Genomic DNA, 23290 nt, shown 5'->3' on the forward strand with positions numbered 1-23290 from the left:
TCTCTCTCTCTCTCTCTCTCTCTCTCTCTCTCTCTCTCTCTCTCTTTCAGCTGCGACACACAACTGTCGTTCGACAGGTAGATACATAATTCACCACTTAGGTCTCAGAGGCAAATTGGATGTTTTGGGAACTTGTTGTTTGGTTCGAAATTCGAACCGTGGTCGCCCCAAGAGAGAGAGAGAGAGAGAGAGAGAGAGAGAGAGAGAGAGAGAGAGAGAGAGAGAGAGAGAGAGAGATTCTTTATTAGTGCTTCTGTGGCAGGAATAATTTGAGGGGTAGGTATTGAGAAGAGACTTTCCAATGTTCGTTTTGCTGGGCTGCTATGAAACAGTCTTACTGAAGTGGGTGCAGCCGCGCTACAGTAAAACATGGTCGGAAATTTATCTCGTAGGATGATTACAAGTAAAACACTTATCGGGGAGTAAGCCTTCAAACTACTTTGTTGTTGGTCTTGCTGTTGCTCTTGTTGGGGGGTAGGAAAGCCCTATGGAAAAGCCTAAAAGGGTCTGAAAAATGTGTTTCGCATTGAGTTAAAGATACAGGAATTTTAGGATTTGATATTTAGGATTTATTTATTAGATTGAAAATGAAAAAAAGTAATGTGCGTGTTAAACATTACAGAAAAATTATTTCTAATGAAATATAGCGTATTTGTTTTAATTTTCGTTAGCCAAAAGTCTTATAAATATTATTCTAGAAATGTGAAGGTCAAACCAACTGAACTACTATAAAGCAAAATAATTCTAATATGCGTTCTTGATCTTATATTAGCCTGGATTTTTTTCTTATCTTCCTGAAATGTCAGAGGACAGCGATTGCAGGGGGCTTAAAGACCTCTGGCTTTATTATATGTAGATCAAGGTGTATTTAGAAACAAAGAAAAAATGTTTTCTGCATTCAAGTGGATTCCAAGGTGAAGGTCGGACTGTAAATGCCTCTGGACTAAAGGCTTATTCTAAATATTGCGATTCGCATTGGCACTTTATTGTTAGAAAAAAAAAAGTAGTTGATGGAAGCGCTCTAGATGATGGAAGCGTTCTCAAGGCCAACATAGTTGAGCGGAGTTGTTTGGGTGTGGGGGCTTGAAGGAGAGTGAGAGTAAGTAAGTGAAAAACTTTAAAGCTTGCAGTATTAAGGGTTTGTGGTTAGCTTGCAAATTTTTCATGCCATATCTAGAAATCCTCTCAAAAAACGCTGAAATTTTTTGCCATCGTGAAGCAGTTTCGCATACCAGGGTGACTAAAGAAAAAGAAGATGGTGCTTGCTGCTACAATCATATTTGAACAATTATATCGTTGATGAACCCTCTGCATTAATTGCACCACAATAGCTGTTTCATACTTCTACACTAGAGGCTGATCCACATCCCAATGAATTCCGAACTTACTCTATACGACGCCGTTCAGCCCTTTATCTTTTAGGCACTTCAACTTCACGTCATCTATTCAGCCCTTTCGTCTTCCTGCCCTTCTTCCTCCCAACAGTTCCGTATTGTAGACTTAACCACCTATCGTCCACTATATTGCACACCCTTTCAATACTGCATATGCCATATACACTACTTATATGTTGTGAGTGTGTGGCTTAGACTTGGCATTTGCAAACCTCTGGGTGAATGGTATATAATAGTTTCAGTTGGGCTCCTATGGGCACCCGTAGAGTGAGAGACCGATTTCTTTTTGGATGAGAGTAACGAGAATAGGGGCTGCAGTTGAGTTGAGAATTCTGGAATTTAAAGCACAGAAAAGACGTCAAGTGGCGGGATTTCACAGAACACTAATAGGGCTTTATTAAATTACGCCATATATATAAATTATATATATATAATGTATATATATATATATATATACTATATATATAATATATATATATATATATATATATATATATTATGGGGCTTTCTAAAATTACGCCATATATTATAAATTATTTGTATATACTGTGTATGTGTAAAATATATATATATATATATATATATATAATATATATATATATATATATATATATATATATATACATATATATATGTGTGTGTGTGTGTGTGTGTGTGGAGATTTCTGAAATTCTGCCATACTATATATATATATATATATATATATATATATATATATATATATATATATATATATACAGTGGTACCTCAAGATACGAAATTAATCCGTTCCGAGGCGGCCTTCGTATTATGAGTTTTTCGTATCTTGGAACACATTTTACATGTAAAATGGCTAATCCATTCCAAGCCCTTCAAAAACACTCCAGTAAATTATATTTCCAGGCCTAAAACACATGTTCTAGGGTTACAACGCCGATCCGACGGAAGAAATATGATTCCAAAAAGGCAAAATACAGTACATACTTGAGTAATATTCAACTGCATGTAATGTTGAACCCCATTTTTACTGCATATATTAGGACTTTAGCATATGTCCCTTAGCAATAAGCCTAGCCTATGTTAGCGGTTGGTACTGTAGCCTAGTCTATGATTCTGTCATCTAAACCTAAGAGCTAAAAGCTTAGAATATGCCAATAAAATGTATAAATAATCAGTATGTACTCATTTCAAATAATTATTAATCAATCATTAACTATAATACACAAACAAACAAAAAACAAACCTTCCAATGGATTGTTTACATTCAGCTCTTACCCGTCTTACGAGTATCGAACAAGTGCCAAGCAATCATTTTTCCTAGCACACAGTAAGCCATAAATTGTCATTAGTATATCTCTTCAACTAATGAAACTACCAAACAGTATAATAACCATTCATTTCTATTCTTTATTCTATCTTTACCTAATGGAGATACCGAGTTACTGACAGCTATAATGAAACATACGTATACGTAACGTAATAATAAAACAGAAGAAGAATTCTAAAAAATACGTATTTGTTGGCAGTCTGATTTATTTTATATTTTATGATAGCTAATTCACAATTTTTTTTATTAAATGTATTGCATGTACTCATTTCAAATAATTATTAAGTAACCATTAACTATAATAAACAAACAAAAAAAAGCTTCCAAACGTCTGTTTACATCCAGCACTAACGAGTATCGAACGATCGACAAGCAATCACTTAACACAGTAAGCCATAAATTTTCATTATCTCTCTTCAACAACTGAAACTACCAAACAGTATAATAACCATTCATTTCTATTCTTTATTCTATCTTTACCTAATGTTTTTTTTTATTAAATGTATTGCATGAATAAGTTTTTCAATTTACAGCATCCTTTTACCAATAGAATACTTAAAGCACAAGGGGTAGATGCTGACCAATAGGAGAGCAGGACCTTATGGGGTGACTAGTATCAGGAACCAATGGGAGAGCGGGAGGATGGTGGCGAGTTTACCCAGTTGGCGGCGCGGGAGTTTTAAAATTGTTCTCGGTGGTCCGGGTGAATCTCGGGACTTTACAGCAACAACCTTTCGTATCTTGAAAACTTTTCGTATGTAGAGCAGTGAAATTTTTCGCATTGGCTTTCGTATCTCGAGTTTTTTGTAAGTAGAGCCTTTCGTATCTCGAGGTACTACTGTATATATATATATATATATATATATATATATATATATATATATATATATATATATATATACATATACTATATGTATATATGTGTGTGTGTGTGTGGAGATTTCTGAAATTCTGCCATACTATATATATATATACTATATATATATATATATATATATATATTAACACACACACATATATATCTATATATATATATATATATATATATATATATAACATATATATATATATATATATCACACCACATATATATATATATATATATATATATATCTATATATATATATATATATATATATATTATTGCTGAGCATATTCGACCATTCGGCACTGGTTTAAATAAAAAAATAAAACAAGCGACAACCCTCATACCTTTAGTTGCTGACTATCTCTCTGCAAATGATATAAGCTGGGCTAATGAATCCTTGTAGATACAAAAATATACTTTTTATTTACCAAACTAGCTGAACATGATATGGAACAAAGTGATTAAATGACGTAATATTAAGAACCAAGTCTGACCCATAAAAAGACTGTAAACTGTCATTCTACTCTCCTGAATTAGACTAAGTAATCACCCTTAAAACTTGCAAACTATTAGTTTCTACATTTAATCAAGTCTTTTAGAGAATCCCATTCTCTTGTATAATACCATGAACCCATCTGAAACAAAGAGGCATATCTATTATATTCCCCAACACATAACACTTCTCTCTTTTCAAAAGGCAACTTTTCCTAAGTCCTTTTAAAGGTGCCATACCTTTTATAATGGGCTTTCCAGACCTCCAGACCTCCAAAGCCGTCTTGTGTCTTATCACTATCAAAAGGAGAGTGTCACCTTTTCTCTTCGATCTCAGGCGGTTGGACCCATCATTACACGCACAAACACATGCACACATCCAGACACGCCTTTAAAATGACATAGCAACCGCAAGCCTCACTCAGGCTGTAAGGTCACCAGCCTTATAGTGCATGATCATCAATTTAGACAGTTCTTTTATTTTAGCACCCTTTGAGGAATCTAGTGTATGTCGCTAGGCCCTCTCTTGTCTCTAAGCGAAGAAAGCTGAGGTCTAACAATTCACCGACATATTATTGAAAATTCCTCACTAAACAAAATATGATATTTACCCACTGAATCCTCACAAGTAATCCTATATCTAACAAACATACTATAAAAAAAACGATTACGAACATTTCTCGTAGGAAAAGAAAAAATAATAATAACAATAATAATAATTGAACTTTCCCCATTACAAAACGTACACAGAGAAAAAAGAACATATATGTAATCCAACGCTTTCCCCCATAAATGCAATATGAATTGCTACGGAATTTGCTACCGCAACATATCTCATCAACCAGAATTGACCCCTTATATACATCTCCATGGAAAGTCATAATCAACACTTCTGAAAACAGTGTAAATCTCTGAGAAATCAACTCCGAAAGGAAAAATCAGCAACCGGACTCATCACAGCATTATCAGCAAAAATCCACCTGTGAATCCTCATGTGCTCAAATCGCACTATAGATTTGTCTAGTCAGACTTGCAACCTCAGAAATCATTATTCTCCGAATAGCCCCAAAAATTCTATACTAACACTATATAACTACATTTCACAAAATTATCCCTAGGATATCACCAAAGGTACCCAAAAATTGTCCTCGAAAACATAACTCACCCATGATACTACCACAAATATATAAAACTGCATAACTACCTCGTCGGGATATAAACCACAGAAAACCACCCATTATATACCGCAATCTACCCATTATATAGCACCAAATATAAACACTGGTGAAATAAAATACAACCTCTTCACCGAAACCCATAAAAGCTCAATAAACCCCTCTCGGCTCGTAAAGGCTCAGATCACAGCCAAAAAAATATAACCACAAGAAAAACCACCACCAGAGATTATACCCACAAAAGAAAACTCGGTCCCAAAAAATGCACCACCCTAAAAAAATTGCAAAAATTCAACCCCAAAACCCCATACACACAGGAATTATCACATGTTTATCATCACATTTCTCAGCTTTACAGAAATTCGCCATATTTTCAAACCAACTTTCCACGCAAAATATTTACCTCTGAACCTTACACCAAAACGCAGCAGTTTGCGCAAAATAAGTAAAATAGTAGAAGAAATGAAAGAGAAAAAAACATTAAAAACGTTTCACTATCAATTTGCAAAAACCAGACAAAAAAATGCAACTGCGCAACATCATATTACTTACCACAACCAACTCTTTTCAGTTCTGATGTATGTGTATTTAATTTTGACCGACCTCTTTTTTCCTCTAAGACTACAACTCTGTTTCCAATCTTTCCCTCAATGACTAAAAGGACCCTAAAATTTTGGACCTAATTTGTAGTTTAACTCGTTTCTCACGTTGAGTTTTAAAAATACTTTGTCTCCGACATTGATCTTGGGATCAAATGTTTTACTATTACTTCTCTCTACCATCTCTTGAGTCGCGTCTTCAAGATTGCGGCTGAGACAAGCATGTCTCTCTCTCGCTGTAGATATCAATGATTTGATCGTATCCTCCCCATGATGAGGTACAGTTAACAGATCAAATGTGCCTCGTGCTGGGTAACCAAACAAAGCTTCAAATGGAGATATTTTAATGGAACCACTAACCATAATGTTAATACTATGTCTAACAATATCAATATATCTGTCCCAATTCTTATCATTACCACCTACAGTCTTCCTGAGAGCTTTGAGCACTTTCCTGTTCACTCGTTCAGACAACCCATTAGCTTCAGGTCTGTATGGAATAATTGTTACTTTCTGTATCCCCATGACTTCCGCTAAGCATTCTAAAGTTTTGTTCATAAATCCTATGCTATTGTCGGTCAATAGAACCTCAGGTGAGCCATATCTGCAAATGATACCATTGAAAAATGCTATAGCTACTTCTTCAGCCATTTTATGCTTAAGTGGAAAAATTTCCACTATCCTCGTAAGTGCATCTATTATTACTAACAAGTACTTATTCGCATATCTAGAGTCATAAAAATTTCCCAAGATATCCATATGTATTCTCTGAAGAGGTCTACTTGGTATCGGATATGACTCTAATTTGCATGAAGTTATCCTTGCAGTTTTGCATGCATTGCATACTGTACAGTTTTTTTACAAAATTTTCCACATCTTTTCCCATGTTTTTCCAAATGTATTTAGCACGAACCTCATTATAAATTTTTTTTCTATCCCCAAGTGCGGACTACCAAACCTGCAATGTACTATATTCAAAACCACTGGAATTAGGACTTTTGGAATTACGATCTGTGTCGTATCTCCTTTACTTTCACTGGTTTTCAACTTGTATTTAATTCAACTGACCAATAGATTACCTTCTAACTCCAAACCAGAAAAAGGTAATTTATAACGTTTCCTGACTAATTCCCCTCTAAGAAACGCTTTTGCGTCTGCCAGAATCTCATAATCTTGCCTTTGCTCTATGAGACCCATATCCCATTGTATAGACTTGCTAGTGACTTGCGCAACTTGAAATCCTTCCGTGTCATAAAAACTTCTACTAAGGGCATCCGCAACTACATTTAATTTGCCTTCTATATGTTTGAGCTTTGCATCGAAATCTCTGATAGTTAGAAGCCATCGAGCTCTTTTAGGCAACAAATCGGGCTTATTGAAAAGATCTAATAATGGCTTGTGGTCTGTAGGGACTTCTACTTTATTCCCCATCAGTAGCATTTTAAAATGAACCAAACTTGATACTATTGCAAAGGCTTCTTTATCTATGGTAGCCATTGATCTCTCATTGCTGCCCTTTGTCCTGAACTCCTGCTTTAAAAGGCTGTGGAATGGAATTTCCCCTCAAACTTTTGCATAAGGCAATCACCTATACCCTCCTGGCTGGCATCAGTCACTAATGTGGTTTGCTGAAATCTGGAAACTTCAGAACGGGGGGATTCATTAACGCATCCTTAAGCTTTTGAAAACTCTCCTTCTGGGGTTTCCCCCATTGAAATTGAACATCTTCCTGCAATATATCTGTTAGGGGAGCTGCTATATTAGAAAACCCTTTCACAAACCTCCTAAAGAAACCGGTGATACCAAGGAATGACTTAATCTCTTTCTTTGATCTGGGGGTGCAAAAATTCGCTATTGCTTTGACTTTATCGTCATTTACTCTAACCCCTTCCTTAGATATGACATGGCCTAGATGTGTGATTTGCTTTTTCAAAAATGAACACTTAGCCAGCTTAATTTTCAACCATGCTAATCTAATCCTCCTGAGTACTTCTGTAAAAGCACTTCCAGGTGTTGCACGATCGTGTCTGTTGCTACTAAAAACATTTTTACCCAATAACCTGTGCAAAACTGTATTTACCAACCTGGTAAAAGTCATCGGATTGCCCGATAAACCAAACAGCATTCGTGTAAATTCATAGTGTCCCTTGGGCACTGAAAAAGCCATATATTCCTTGCTACTTTCACTAAGAGGGACCTATAGAAAACTCTGTGCCAAATCAATTGAGCTATAAATATTATGTCCCCCAATTTCAATAAAAAGATCTGGTATGCATGCGACTGGATAGTGGTCAGGGATTGTCTTTTCATTTAAACGTCTAAAATCGACGCATAAATGTACAGAACTGTCCTTCTTAGGCACTGCTAACAATGGAAAGTCGCAAGGAGACACTAGACCTAATGATTCCTTCTTCTTCCCATTTATTGACCTCTTTCTCTACCTGTCCTCTGATTTTGAAAGGTATGCGGTATGCCAGAATATAAATAGGTTTTGTGCCTCTCTCCAAATTTACCTTAAGCTCTAACACCTTAGTTAATCCCAGTTTATCACCTTGTAAGGCTACTGTATCACCATCCTGCCAAGAGCTCGCTTATCGCTTCAACATGCTCACTATAATCCGCATTAGCTAAACATTCTTTAAATATTCGTTTCCTTGATTGCATTTCTGCCTCTGAAAACTCAGGTTTCCCCTCTACGATATCCACTGAACCACTGTCACTACTCCAATCTTGGAGATCCAGTACATATGTATTCCTTTGGTATTTCCTATCTGTATCATTACAGTTTAATAATTCTAACCATGTAACCCCAGATTCTTATACACTGTTCACTGATGCCGTGCTGATAATCCCTCTTAGCTTCTCGCTACCTTCAATAATACACACATCCGCGGGTTTTCTCACTTCCTTCAACTTGACTTTTACCATAGTCTTTAAACCTGGCATTAACACAACATCCTCTGATAAAACACCTTTATATTTGTGGTTAGTACCTCCCCTTTCCACAATCCCATAAACATCACCACCCTTGTTTCTCATTACATCCACCCCATTGTTAGTATTAGAAATAACATCAATATTAGTATCAGTATCACCACCCATAATACCATTGTTACATTCATCAAAATTGTTACCACCCTGGACACCAATAACCTGCATAGCATCACCGCGGTTATTCCCCGTATCACCAGTGTGGGTTTTAATATTACCACTCCCCATAACCCCAGTATCATCACCATTAGCACTGCCAAACACATCCCCTTTTTCAATAATCTCCATATCCTCAGTTCTAATCACATCCGCATAAGGAAGAAAAACACAAGGTATTCCAAAGGTTATCCCATTAATGCCTACATGGATCAAAATCCTGTGTCTCCTACATGCATGATGACCCAGCAAAAGTCTGTTGCCCAATGCAACCCCTTTTATAACCAAAAATGGTGCTATTGATACTCTGTCACCGAAAGTAAACTGTATTTGAACACAACCCAGGGTGTTTAATCTATGGGCTTGCACATAACACACCGTCTCCATTGAGGGATTCAAAGGGTAATGGGAGAACATGGATTGATACAAATTGGGATCCATCAAGTTTATGCTTGCACCAGTATCTATAAATACTGGGATATCAACGTCCTCTACTGTTGCGTAAACTATAGGCCTGGGCTCTGGGGCGTCCCCCACGAGACCACAATGGCACTTACTAATCATCTGTACCCTTTTTGTTGATTGGCCTTCCAAAAATTTCGCCGATCCCTCTGCCCTCTTAAATGACCTGCCTGGGAAGTTCTCATATTATAACTCCCAGAACTTTGAGGTGTAGGCCTTGCATCTTTCCGTATCTGAGATGGACAAGATTTCCAATAGTGATCCGCACTCGTACACATTCCACAATATTTAACACTACATATTTTCTTTGGGTGGCCTGGTTTATCACAATTGAAGCAACGCAACTGCTGTTGCCTTTGATCGATCGATCTTCTGTCATATTCAACTTTTGGATACAAATGGGGAGAAAATATTCTGTGTCTCTTTGCACCCTATTTCTCGGGCTGGTCCCATTAAAAAATGTACTATCTACAGTGGGACATTTAGACATATGTTCCTCAATTTGGGCATAAATTAATTCCTCATCTGATGTAGGCTCAATATTTTCATCAAAACTATCCACTATTGCATCTGGTACGTCGTGCAACAGCATCGCAAAATGGATCAGTTTATTCAAATTGTCAAGTGAGACACTACCCCTGTAACCCATTTAGATGTTTTCAATTTTTCTATCCATTCTCCGGCTGAGTCAAAAAGTTTTGAACTATGTTCTACGAGGCTAGTTGTGCCGTTCCGTATTTTATATAGTCCTCTAAGATCTCTCACCATATCCCCGTGTTCCTTTGAGCCATAAGCTGCTCTTAAAAATTCTTGCAAATCAGCCCAGGTTCAACATTTTGCATATTGAAAACTCCTGCAATGATAGGAAAGATCACCCTTATTGAAATCTAACAAAGCTTTTGCCTCTCTGAACTCCTCTACATTATCTGTTGTCGTTTTTGCACTTAAATAGTTATTTACACCTTCAATAAAGATTTATACTGGCTGAGAAAGAACTCCATCTATGACCCCATGAAATGGACTCACGTATGCACTAACATTCGTAATGTGATGAAGTAGAGTCGTCGTACCACTTGCGTCAGCCATTTTGCTATCTCTACGAAAGCTTTTATGCTTTATGATATTTCCCGACCTCAATAACAGTAATGTATTTATATACACACAAATCCTAATCCAGAAAAATTAATACAAACATCCCTCAATAAAAGGAAAAAAACAAACATGCACCACGCCAGTAAATCACCCTATGAACAGCTGTTAATATTCAATACAAGGTCGCGCCGGAAAAAAAAAAAAAAAAAAAAAAACAGGGAGAAGTTTGAGAGAGAAACCGCTTTGTTCAGCAAATCATCCACCTGTCTGCCTCTCTCTCAGATTCTCACCAAGCGACCTTCTCTCTCTCTCTCTCTCTCTCTCTCTCTCTCTCTCTCTCTCTCTCTCTCTCTCTCTCGGGCTAGTAACTCACAATAACCAAAAATCCTCAACCATGTTGTCTTAAAACCCCCCCAATGTCTGCCGAATCTCGAAGGACATCAAAACAAAAACACACTTATGAACAAATTAATCACCAATAAAAAGAGAGAAAAAAAAGAAAGAAAGGAAACAATGAAATTACACTCACATCTTCATATGACCGGAGCCCGAACTTGTATACCCCATATTGGAAATGTGTATAACTTATCCACCACTCCCGATAAACACTTTAATATGCCAAAAAAATTAAACTTTAGTTTCCTGAGACATCGGAACACAAGTTTTCACACTAGCTCTAATGCAGAGACACATACTGCCTCAAATCCTGAAAATGTACAGACCCTTAAATCAGCAAAGAAAAAAAAAACCGAGTTGCCTGTGACATTATAACCCTTTTCCCCCAAAAATATATGCCTAAACTAGCTATAGTCTCTTCGGAAAGGTATCTACAGCCTATAAAAAGCTTTTTACTCGCTGCCACCACTTAATGCCGAGCATATTCGACCATTCGGCACTGGTTTAAATTAAAAAATAAAACAAGCGACAACCCTCTTACCTTTAGTTGCTGACTATCTCTCTGCAAATGATATAAGCAGGCCTAATCCTCGTAGATACAAAAATATACTTTTTATTTCCCAAACTAGCTGAACATGATATGGAACAAAGTGATTAAACGACATAATATTAAGAACTAAGTCTGACCCATAAAAAGACTGTAAACTGTCATTCTACTCTCCTGAATTAGACTAAGTAATCACCCCTAAAACTCACAAACTATCAGTTTCTACATTTAAATAGTCAAGTCTTTTAGAGAATCCCTTTCTCTTGTATAATGCCATGAACCCATCTGAAACGAAGAGACATATCTATTATGTTCCCCAACACATAAATAAATGTTAAAAAGATGTATACACATTACACTTCTCTCTTTTCAAAAGGCAACTTTTCCTAAGTCCTTTTAAAGGTGCCATACCTTTTCGATGGGCTTTCCTGACCTCGAGACCTCCAAAGCCGTCCTGTGTCTTATCACTATCAAAAGGAGAGTGTCACCTTTTCTCTCCGATCACGGGCGGTTAGACCCATCATTACACGCACAAACACATGCACACATCCGGACACACTTTTAAAATGGCATAGCAACCGCAAGCCTCACCCAGGCTGTAAGGTCACCAGCCTTAAATTGCATGGTCATCAATTCAGACAGTTCTTTCATTTCAGCACCCTTCAAGGAATCCAGTGTTTGTTGCTAGTTCCTCTCTTGTCTCTAAGCGAAGAAAGCAGAGGTTTAACAATTCACCGACATATTTGCTTTTTCTTTTAGTGTATATTATATAAATATATATTATATATATATATATATTATATATATATATAGATATAGTATATTATATATATATATATATATATATATATATTAGTTACTATATATGTATGTATATTATATATGCTATTATATGTATACGTATATATATGTAAATATTATATATTATCTATATTATATGCTATAACAGAATCACGAAAGTTAGGAACGTGATAAATCCATAAATAAAGATAAATGCCACGAAGGAAAATTAAACGAAGGAGTCTGCGAGATCTTTCGGCTTAAAAGCCCTTTACTGAAGCAGATACTGACAAAAATACGAGAAAAGACAATACAAGAAGGTTCGTATAACTGACAGATAGGGATTATAAAAGGTGTGTCGGATTCTAGGCACTAATCCTTTTATAATCCCTATCTGTCAGTTATACGAACCTTCTTGTATTATCTTTTCTCGTTATTTTGTCAGTATCTGCTTCAGTAAAGGGCTTTTAAGCCGAAAGATCTCGCAGACTCCTTCGTTTATTTTTCCTTCGTGGCATTTATCTTTATTTATATCTATATATATATATATATATATATATATATATATATATACTATATATATATATATATATATATATATGTATATATATATATATATATATATATATATATATATATATATATATATATATTATATATATATATATATATATATATATATATATATATATATAGATATATATATATATATATATATATATATATATATATATATATATATATATATATATAATATATATATTATATATATCTATATATATATATATATATATATATATATATATAAATATAATATATAATTGTATATATATATATATATATATATATATATATATATATATATATATATATATTATATATATATATATATATATATATATATAGATATATAGTATATATATATATATATATATATTTATATATATATATATATATATATTATATATATATATATTCATATATATATATATATATATATATATATATATATATATATATATATATATGTGTGTGTGTGTGTGTGTGTGTGTGTGATATGTGTGTGTGTGTGTGTATAAAATGTTACAAATCAGCCGAAGGTTTTTGAAATATGACAAATTCTAGGGACATTTTAAAGCTATATGCAAAGTAATATCGAGAAAAAAGGAGCAGTTACGCCATTTTGAGAGTATTCAATACTTTCCAGCCTAGCCTAAATTTATATGATGCACTTAACTAAACGTTGCACATTCATGATTATTCAGAAATTCATGATTCAGAATATCAGTTTGATGTATAATAAAAAAAAAAAACGGCGAAATCATATAATTTTATTCTTCTCACTTATGACAATCGGGTAAAAATATAAAGGCAAACTTAAAATGACCTGCCACTTAATGCATTTGAAATACAACCTACAGTGCAACTTTGCTACTTTTTACACGAATACGTAGTGTACACTACTAAGTAATCTTTACCTCCTGCCCCCCGGCCCCCCATCCACCACAACCGGAATCAGAATCATACATCTCCAGTCAGTACACCCTACACAGATCGTTCACAGTTCACCATTCATTAGGTGTGGTTGGCTGCATGATAGCATATAACACATAATACATAAAATTGTTGCTTGATAGTATACGTATAGGAATAGCACTGCAGACATCCTGGCTCCAACCATTTTCTCAAAATTGACTCTAGTTCATCTCCTGGCCTACCACTTTTTGCAGTTATACAATTTTTAATATTATGGCTAGTTCAAGGACACGGAGCCCCCAAGTCTTAGGCTTTGCATAGTAAGCCTATTCGGTAATCCACCACTGGTGAGAGATTATGTGCAAAAGGGGGGTGATGTCAGTGTTTGTATGAGGACCAGTGCGCTTCAGGGATATCTGCGTCTTTGTATGAAGCAGCTCCACTCTCGGTTCTTTTCTAGATAGGCAGGGGCTCATCCTTCATTCATCAAGTCAACCCTGAATAAAGATGTGACTCTTGTTTTAATTTTTCTGTGAAATTCCACCCTTCTTGCCTTCATAACGGACAATGGGATTGATTAATTTTATGTATATATATATATATATATATATATATATTTAATATATATATATATATATTATATTGTATATATGTATGTATATATATAATATATATATATATATATATATATATATATATATATATATATATGTGTGTGTGTGTGTGTGGTGTGTGTGTATTGTTAATGTAGTTGGGGTTATCTCGTGTTGCATGTACTGTAGGTTACCTCATATAAACCGTACATAAACAGGAAGATAACAGGCAAAACATCAATAGCACAACGGAGCTTGTCTCGCGCACCGTGTATTGTCCGTAAGGGAAATTTCCATATAGGCAAGAGAGGAATAAGTATTAGGACTGAGGTCTACGAAACGCCAGAATTTTACCTCGCATTAACGCACGCAAGACTTGCTCACCCTCGGGGCATGTTCAGGTTCAAGGTGACCCCAAGTTAGTTGTGATGCGTCGTGAGTACGTACTGTCACAACACTGCTTTGTTTTGTCGTTTCTCCTGCGAGGTAGCTGCGAGTTGTCATGGGATTTTTCACATTTTTCTAATTTACTTGATTAGATAGAATTATATATAATTATGGTATATCTATATGAGTACGTATATAAATTATCTATAAGTATATATATTTTATATATATATATCAATTTATTTATACGAGTATACAAGTGTGTGTATATATATGTGTGTGTGTGTGTGTGTGTTTTGCTTAACATGAATTATTTCTTGATATTATATCTTTACTTAATGGTTCTGCACTGATCAGATCGACGACTAGTTGAGAGTAAAAGTTAGCCTGTTTTGGCTTACAACTCTCATTTTCTAATCACTTTCATTCGGTAACTGTTTCCAAATATTTGCTCCCTTGCAAATAAGAATTCTCAGGCAAGCTGGTTGGGAGACAGTGATTACAAGGAAAATTTGGACTGCTTTTGTCTTTTATTGATAGAAAACGGAAGCACATGGTACACGAAAGACTCTTCTTCAGTTTCCTTAAGCGCATGGAACGTGCTTCTGTGGATCAGCTTATCTATGCCCGTCTTGTCTGGGACGACGTCCTTTTCCAACGGGGATTCACCCAAGGTCTTCTGTATGGTTTCCTGTGTGGGGGACGCGAACCGGTCGTTCTGGTGCGGGGCTGGATTGGATGTTCATCCTGGCAATATATACAAATATTTCATATCATTACTTCCGCCATGTTGTACTGGCGACTTACCATATTGAATTGTGATGGCGATTACAAATAACAATCCATGAAATTAGGAAATCTATTGTTAAAAATGATAGATGCAATTGTCGTTCTGTGCTGTGATATTGCAGTGTAGATTGAATGTAAATGGACAGGTGTATTTCTTTGATTTATTCAGATATGACTTTTCTGACTTGAGGCGTATGTGATTAACTTGTCCACCTACGCTTGTTCCCTTGCCAGAATTGATTTTGACTAAGGAAACCGGACATAAGAGGAAGAAATAAACAACAGTACATAGGGTAAACAGATTTAATAACAGTAATACATAATCTTTGGTTAAATGTTATTTCGTAACGAACGAATTGCATACATCTAAGCGTACTTTAAATACATTACTGTATGAGGCCAAGAAAGACTAGCACCTTAATTACAGTAGATTTAACCTCAAAGTTTTGGTGGTTGCAAATCCAAACTGGGAATTAATTACAGATATGCAAATTACTGACCACATTGCTTAATAATTAGCAATCCAAATTTAAAATACTGTAAATTAAGTCAGTTTGGGATCAAATGCCCTGATTATGCTTAAAATCACAGTTAGTACCCGAAGTATTGTACAAAAATTAAAGAGATATTGGCCTATATATTGAGCACTTTTTGGTAAGTAATGCGCAAATACAGATGGGCTGGGATACAAAAAGTGCTTGTGTCAAAAACTGACGGAGCTGGGATATGGATGGACGAGTTTTAAAGCGTCTTATAATTAACGTATCCATATCCGTTTAGCTTAACCCAATCAAAGCATGATTAATTATTCAGTAACAACAAACAAGGTTCTATGGTCCATGTGCCAACGATAAAAATAAATGAATTTTGTGGCTCATATTTATATTGTTTCTCTATGTAATGGTAAGTTGCACATATTTGGTAAGCCTATCTTTGTGCATTTACAAAAGTGCACTTGATACACTGTCTGGTACCTTTCTAGTTGAAAGGTCTATCGTTGTCAGCTTTGAAAGAAGGTACGACTTCTTCTTGCGTAGCTTGATACTTCAAGGTACAGAAGAAAAAGTACTCTCTTAGCTTTGCAAATGATATAAGGTAACTCATTCGTTGCATAGTTTCACACGAATCACTCAGGTAATGCCCTTTAGCTGTGCTGTCAATATCTGCCATGACAGAGAACCATAACGCAGATAAACAAGCACTCGTGGTGAAGCACCATTCCACAATGATCTTCGTATTAGCGAAGCCCATTTTGGTCACCAGTGGATCACGGCACGACATCCGCAATCAGGTCGGAAGCTCCTCATAGAATGAAAGGTTCTGCAGGGAAAACATCTGCATTCACGAAAGCATAGGGATCAGGAACGACCCGATTTCCAATGCGTGAGGAGGAGGAGGATCTGCTGCGACTAGGCGTATAAAAACGCCCTCTCCTGTTCACTCCTCGAGGCCCGAAGAAGCCTGGACGTCGAAAGCCGAAAAACTGAGGCATAGCATCGGAGAGGGCGGTGAGGGCCAAGGCAACTAGGAGGATTGTTCGAAAGATATTCATTTCGAAGGCAGGTAATGGGAGGTTCTCGTCTGTCTGTAAATAAACGGAGTACCAAGGTTAACGAAGTTTTCTTGTGAACAAAGTTGCAAAAAATAAGAAAAGTAAACAAATAACTGATGACATGCAATTACATAAGATTTCAGAAGCACGAGAAGAGATGAAAACACTCACAAGAACTAAGCGTTATCAGCCGGCCGCAGGATTCGTCCAATGGATCTTTACGCAATCAAGTCTGGCGGTGTTGTGATGCCCTGATCACCAGCGCCCACCTTTAAGTAGGAGTTGCAGTTGCAGTTTCGTTCCAGCCGAGTGGGTTTTTTGGATGACGACGGGTGGAGCCGAAGCTCTTTCGGGGAATCGTTAGCGCTATTAACGACGTTTGAGTCATCGTTGTCCGTAGAGCAAGGTCATTTTCGACGTCATCGCTAACCATCTTTCTTCCTGTAAACAACTTCCGTTAGGAATTCGTGGTCGATGCCCCATCGTGACTACCTGTGGCTGGAGACGAACTGGATTCTAATTGAGAATGTGATAATGCTTGGATAACTTATACATTCAGAACTATGAGATGGAGCGATTACTGCAAGTAATGCAACATTTCAGTTTGCTTATTAACGATATTGGTATGCAGGTCTTGGCTGAGGCGCTTTTGTTTTGCCCAGATAGTTTTTGTTATCGTCAGAACCAGTCATTTTGACCGCTAATGGTTCTCTCTCTCTCTCTCTCTCTCTCTCTCTCTCTCTCTCTCTCTCTCTCTCTCTCACAAACACATTTTAAACCATTGTAAGGTCAAGGGCTGTTTAGATTGCCCTGTTAATATGATTAAAAAATGAAGCGCAGCTTTGAGACAATTTCCAGACCTGATAATAAGAATTTTCTTCATATTACATTATATTAAACTATAGCTTAAAATGTAATATGATGTGATCTGTAATAAGGTGACCTGGGGTCTCATAGGTCCCAGTGCTTTCAATAAGATGGCCTGACTTATACAATATTCAATAAGGTGGCCTGAGTTTCTTTGTATTTTTTAGAAACTCTTCTGAGTGCTTTGGTAGCTAAACTATTGGATTACTTGTTTTCCCGTTAAGTACGTGATAATATTGTGTGAGAATAAACGGAAATTCCAGATTAGTTAACAAAAAAAGAGAGGCACCTCAGTAACTAATCCGAGCTGTGCAACAAATGGTTGTATTTAAATTGCATTGCAGCATTTGTCCATATATAGCTGGTAAGAATCAGTATGTGATTGCATGCATGCGAGTACGTGAAGTCCGCATCTCTTACACGAGTCATTCAAATCCGAATTAAAGATGATCTCACTCTTGTATATTCGAGGAAATTATTTTCAACAATATTTCGCCGGGCAGTGGAATAGAAAATGCAGTCTAAATTTTTCATTTTCTTGGCTGTGGAAACTCTCTCTCTCTCTCTCTCTCTCTCTCTCTCTCTCTCTCTCTATCGGGTTGGAAATCCAGAGGTGAACCTTGTTTGCTTTATAAGAATGTCCACCCCATGACGCTTCTTTGTCATTCTGTCCTTGAGTTAGCAACGGTTGCTTTGTTCCCATCTTCGGTAAATTCCAGGCCTTCATCGCCACTCAAGGTACTTTTCCACAGGTCCGCCTCTGGGTATTGAATTTCTGCTTCGTTCTCGTTCTGGTAAATCTGTCAGAGTTTGAACCTCATTTTATTTTTTGACAGCGTTTTCTCTTCACATCATTATTTCCTGTTTTACAATCCAACCTAGTTTTTCCAACTGATATTTACCCTGCCCATCGCTTAGTTTTTCTAGTTTCGATGAGATTTTCTCTATTTTAACGTGTTTATTTTACATCGGACGCATTTTCATTGCATGTTATTTAATTTGATTTCATTATCTTATGCACTATATATCTAATTGCACGTGTGTGCACGCGCACATCGGCACGTTCCTTATTCCGCTGGTTTTCTGGTCAGCAAAGTTGAGTAATTTTGGGTCGGTAAAAGAGCAAAGATGAGAGATAGGTGTGTGTTATAGATGTAGGGGAAATCATTACTTAGTTTACTGAAGAAAGTGTATGGTATGCTTGTGATCGATTAAATAAGGTAGATAAAAGGTATACGTATATATATATATATATATATATATATATATATATATATATATATATATATATATATATATATAATTTTTTTCTGTTATCTGTCATGACTATCTGAAAAGTTAAGAAATTTCCTCTCAGAATGTCGGAATGTTGATACCAATTACCTCTCCAGTACGGTCAGGGAGAAAGTGAATTTAGCCATAGTGGCATTTTCAGGTTTGTAGAAGGAACTGGACTCCTTAAACGAAATACAATGATTTTATGATAGCAGATTTTAAGCTGCTTTTATGATTTGAATTGTTATATTTATTATTTTGAGTTCGTATGTTTTTAAATCAACCAGTGAGTCATCTGTCATCTTTTTTCAGTACGGTCAGTAATATCATGTCTACACAATTCATAAAATCACTTTAAAATCCTTCTGCCCATTCTAAGTTCCTTTCATTTAGTCTCTTTTTCTCATGAGCAGCCGCTTCTTCTACAAGTATTTCAGTGTCACGCTACCCCTACCACTCTGTTTGCTTTCATGTTGGTCTCTTCTATCCTTCATTTTTGGTGAAACTTCAGAATGACCACTTTATCAACACTGAACCGCATTTTCTCTTAGCAGCTTCTCTCCATGAAGTAACTTTAACCTTAGATTCATTTATTTATTAATATTTTATTTCTGCCTTTACTTCCTTTTTAATTAAAAAAACTTTTCTCGATTAAGTTCTGATTTACCCTTAATTTCCATCATACCTCTTATTTTCACACTTACCGTCTTGACTAGCATTATTTGTCATCTTGTTAAGCACTGATTGATTATCTCTTTGTTCCAGTTCGGCACTTGGTCCAGTTCTTCACTTCATATTATCTCCTTTTATCCTTTCTTAATTGCCGTAGTTGACCGTCTGCCACTTACTGTTTATACCAGTCCTTTAGCGTTTACCACTTTTTCATTAGCTTCTTTTTATACTTTTCTTACTTTCCTTGTATCAGCGTCTCTTGTCTTGATATTCTTTAGCTATATTTTCATTCTTTCCTTTTTAAGTAAATTTGCTATCGCTCTTTACTTTCGTTACAAGCGGATGGGGTAAGTTTTGGTGCAGGAGGTTTGACACTTAACTTGTGGCCCATCCGTTTTGGGCACCAAACCTTATATCGTACCTGCTCAATTGACGAAGTCCGGTTTGGCGCCTGAACATCTTGGTGTTTAAAGGAAAGGAAGCCAGCACATTAAGAGTTAGTGGAAAAGCCAGAGTGGCTATTGTTGATTACGTGTAGCTAATAAGCAGTAAGGCATTTTTATGGACTTCTAAGTCGGATCCAGTTTGTATTTGCCAATATGTATTTTTGCACAACATATCCAACTCATCATTTTCTATTATATGTAAACAGTTAATGTATTTAAGAGCTTATTTTATTATTTTTTTTACAGGTTTACGAAAATCGTAAAAAAAAAGTAAGACTGTATTAATTATATTGGACATTTGAGTTAATTAGTAAGCTAGGTATTAATTATTGGGATGAATCATTTATGTTTTATAAACGTTTGTGCGGGCGTGCTGTATACATCACCACAAAAATAAAAGAAAGTACCTGAGGTATTGAAAGAAAATTATATTTTTTATCTTGCTTGCAAAGCGTAAGTCAGTTGAACATGAATCTTGTAGGATTTAGTTTTCGTCATGGAATGCGCCCAAATTAAAGCTTGGAATAAAAGCACTAACGAATCATTTTGAACAAAACGTAGCGTTTTTATAAGCCCTTAATTTGTTTTTGGCATGGTAACTCTTTTGTGAATATTTAACAATGTAGTTTTTATCATCTTTCACACACAATCATAATTTTCTTTTGACAGGCTTTCGGCCGGACAGATGAAGTTTATCTGAGAGGGACAGATGAAGTTTATCTGAGAGGGACAGATGAAGTTTATCTGAGAGGGACAGATGAAGTTTATCTGAGAGGGACAGATGAAGTTTATCTGAGAGGGACAGATGAAGTTTATCTGAGAGGGACAGATGAAGTTTATCTGAGAGGACAGAACATGATTACGTGTCTGGGAATAATAAAATGGTCTTTCATGCAGTGCATTATTGAGTAGAGCGTTGCATCGTTTTGTACATGTCTGCTACTAAATTTCCTAGTTTTTGCGTGTGTGTGTGTGTGTGTGTGTGTATGTGTGCGCTGTCTGCTGTCTGATGATATTTTAGGCTTAATGTGCGCACGGCTGGAATACGTATTATCTTACTGGTCAAATGGCGATTTTCTTCACGATTGAGAGTGCTCTTTGTCTTGTTGGTTTGTTCGACGATAGTTCATCAAATTGGCTATGAAAGAGTTTGATGATAATCTTAGAATAAGGGATCCGTGGAAAGGAACGAGTGCACTACAAAAATTAAACAAATCAGAAGACGCCGATAGATTTAGTCGAGACGTTCCTCGTTATGGTAACATGAATGCCATAAGGGAGTCTTGGTCATAATTATCAGTTGGAATAGTGAATAAAGCTTGTTTTATTTATTTTTTATATGATCATAAGTGTATGTGTAGGTTAAAGTTAGCGTTTAATATCCGTAAAATTAACTAAATAAACGGGAAACGTAACTATTGTCTTTATATAAATGCAAACTAATATATCTGTTTTGTGTTTGTGTTCATTCCTGGCTCACAGTAAGTCTTCAGGCCAACCGCTTTGTTGCCCAATCGACAACCCTTAGTCAGCAGAGTATAACTGCCATCGCTTAGTTGTCCTACTCAAACCACCAGTCACCGTGACTTGCCTCATTACATCATCGCCTCCTCCATCTGCCGTGTCTCCCCAAGAACTCCATACTTACCAACATGCCATCTCTCTCTCTCTCTCTCTCTCTCTCTCTCTTTGTCACTTACCTTCACTAGGCGGATCCATTTGGGGGGGGGGGGGATGTTGGGCGCTTTCACCCCCATGGAAAATAATGGCAAAACGATAATATTGAAGATTTAGATAACATAAATGAGAAACTTTATAAGTTGAAAAAAAAATGAAGCACTTAACATTATGATAATCTACATCCCAACAGATTTATGGTTATCAGTCTTCGTATTTAATAATCTAAAGGTGAGTAAATGCTTCAGAGCTTCAGATATCAACTACCGAATTCTAAATAAAATGCCTGCGTTATCCCTTCTCTCTGACTATATATTATATATATATAATATATATATATATATATATATATAGATATATATATATATATATATATATATATATATATATATATATATATGCTCACTTTTGTCGTTGAATCACCAGCAGATTCAGGCTTTTTAATTCTTTCCCATTCCCGACTTACATACATTCACTTGCCTTTCACTTGTCCCTTAATCTTTCTCACATCATACAACCCTCTAACTTACAAGCTTCAACACTCACTTTACACCAGGCTTCACACCACTACAAGGTTTCTCTCTTTCCTTGTCTGTCAGACATACTAGGCCTGCCGCTTTGTCCTTCCCTGCCCTGCACTTTACCTCTCGTGTCTTTTATCTTACTTTCTGCCATAACTTCCTCCCTGATCCCAACTCCTTGACGAGGTGTGGGGGCTTAGGGATCCACTGCAGAGAGAGTATGCCCTTTTATACATACTCTCTCTGCTGTGGATCCAACTGAACATTGGGACTTTTAACTCCTTTACTCCTCCTCCTCCTAAATTTTCCCCCTTCCCTCCTCCTTCTTTCGTTGACGACCTTGGCATGGTTTTGGAGTATTGAATTGACCGCTCTTTTAACTTGATGGAGGGTGGAGTTGGACGGCAAGCCACTCCACCCGTAAAACTAGAGTACCTGACGTGGTTGAGTGGTTGAGCGAGGGGAAATTTTTATGTCAAGCCATGCCTGCAGTGCTGGGTCCGATCTCATGGGACTGACGTCCCTTAAGGCATTGTGGGTATAGCGTATATCCAGGTGAGTGTCCCAGGGCAGTTACCACTGTGTAACAGTATTGATCCTCCCCCAGTTGGGCCTCCCTGATGAGAGGGACCTCATCCTGGACGAAATGTACAACTTTTATTATATGGAAAATTAAAAAATATCCCCACGACTTCTGGCACGGATTTGGACAATTTTAAAAGAAGCTCAACTCACAAAGACCAGGTTTGTATTAAAACGTTAATACTATATACTAAA

General features: G+C 36.2%; 2 long non-coding RNA genes across 2 annotated transcripts in view; one reads left to right on the forward strand and one right to left on the reverse strand.

The window, feature by feature from the left end:
* The window catches only part of LOC135198112 (uncharacterized), an 86704-nt gene extending 64994 nt beyond the window's left edge, over nt 1-21710 (forward strand). Inside the window, exon 4 of the long non-coding RNA XR_010310729.1 lies at nt 20985-21710. This is a non-coding gene — a long non-coding RNA (uncharacterized LOC135198112). The remainder of the gene's footprint in view (nt 1-20984) is intronic.
* LOC135198104 (uncharacterized) lies at nt 15791-17655 on the reverse strand. The gene is made up of 2 exons (XR_010310726.1): nt 17227-17655; nt 15791-17088 (listed from the first exon to the last, which is right to left on the reverse strand). It is a non-coding gene; the product is annotated as an uncharacterized LOC135198104 (long non-coding RNA).
* Nucleotides 21711-23290: the final 1580 nt, after the last annotated feature.

Source organism: Macrobrachium nipponense, chromosome 21 (assembly GCF_015104395.2).
Source record: "Macrobrachium nipponense isolate FS-2020 chromosome 21, ASM1510439v2, whole genome shotgun sequence".
In the NCBI taxonomy this organism is placed as follows: Eukaryota; Metazoa; Arthropoda; class Malacostraca; order Decapoda; family Palaemonidae; genus Macrobrachium; species Macrobrachium nipponense.